The following is a 1,743-nucleotide window of genomic DNA, read 5'->3' as shown; positions in this document are numbered from 1 at the left end:
GACTGTTTAAAATACGGTAGTGATCTCTGAGGTCCCTTCTAGGCTGGTGCTTACTCGTGGTTACCAGTAAATGACAGCTACTCATGAATTGTGGAGCCTTTGAAAGCTACCCAGAGGTCTGTGGTCCTGGGGGTTTGTCGCCTGGCTGGTGGGGGCCCTCCTAGTCTGCTGTCCCCAGCCCCCAACCAGGTTCTGTAAATCTCTGCTTTGTCTTTCTCCTAGGGAGTCCCAGTCTATTTCCCCAAGGCCTGGTGCCTTTGCACCAGACTCCTCAAGAGAAGACTCACATGAGATACTCTGCTTCATTTAATTTTAGGTTATTGTTGCTGCTGTCAGTCTATTGAAGTATTTCAATGAATGCTTGTATTGTTCTCCTGCCCAGAGTTTTTTCAGATGATCAGCACATTATAAAACACAATAATGAGTCTAATTCCCCACCCCCAATACGCACACACAATGGCACTGCTAAGTCCCACAGATATGAACGGTAGTGAAAAGAGTTTGGGATTTGAAGGCAGCAGAATGACGTTTAGTCCCTATTTTCCCATTTAGTGCTGGTGGCCTTGGGCAACTCATTCATTCATTCATTCATTCATTCAATAGGCATTTATTTGAAATCTTTTGGTGTCAGTTGTATAAGCTCTGCAAAATGGTAGCAATATCCACCTACCCTAACTACCTTTCAGGGCTGTTTAGAGGAGCTAATGAAATCCTACTTATAAGAGGGTTCAAGTTAAGCTCTATACAAATGTACATTCTTGGCATGAATAAGCAAAAAGACAAAAACGAAATTGGAGGGGAGGGGGATAAGGGCCCAAACCATAACCCTTATATATCATTTGTATGAAAGACACACCTGTTTTGGAGTCTGGCTGTGCCCTGCACTTTCCTGATGCCAGCCTTTCCTTATGCCAGACTTTGCCCGGGATACCTTTCTCTTCATCTCTATCCGTGGAAGCTTTGCTCTTTCTCCAAGGCCCTAGTCAAAAGCTTCCTCTTCCAAGAAGTCCTTGGTGCTCTTGGGAATTAATTTCTCCCTGCAACATGTCCCTATACTGCATCAACCCCCTCTGCTATTGCGATGTGTTTCTAGGTTGAGCCCTGTTCTTAGACAGACAGCAGTCATCTTGAGGGAGGTGACCACGTTCTCTTCCAGGAATCCTGATTCCCTCCCTGCCCTTTAGCCCATGTGACTTGCTTAGGTGAGCTGTCTTCTCTGAGCCTCAGTTTCCTTCTCTGTAAAACCCACCTGTCCTGCTCATTGTCATGAGGATTATATGACAAGAGCCTAACAATGTGCCTTGTGTGGTTAGTGGGCAGGCTTCCAATGAATACCTTTAGAGTAAAATTGAACAACATGCATCATTTGGCTTAATACTCACCTAGAGAAGACGGGCGTGTAATCACGTGTGCACACAAGGAATGTTGGGATGGTCCCCACCTGGTAATATTTTCCCCACCCACTACTCTACCTGAAATGTCACCAGGAAAGATGAATTCCCATGGATTCCACCTCAGAGGCACTCCTTTATAATTCAAGACCCCTGGGAGAGGCAGAGCATGAAACCAACTCACCTTCTGGTGTCTGGGGGAATGACCGCTTTGACTGCCACCTAAATAAAAGGTAGAGAGGGTCACACGGAAGGAAGGCAAGGAATCCTCTCGAGATTTGGCCTAGGACTGGTCTTGCTTAATATAACATATTTAGTTCAAACCAAATATAACATATTTATTTAAAGTCAG

Source organism: Mandrillus leucophaeus, unplaced genomic scaffold, assembly GCF_000951045.1.
Source record: "Mandrillus leucophaeus isolate KB7577 unplaced genomic scaffold, Mleu.le_1.0 Scaffold189, whole genome shotgun sequence".
Taxonomy (NCBI): Eukaryota; Metazoa; Chordata; class Mammalia; order Primates; family Cercopithecidae; genus Mandrillus; species Mandrillus leucophaeus.
This window is presented reverse-complemented; position numbering follows the sequence as displayed.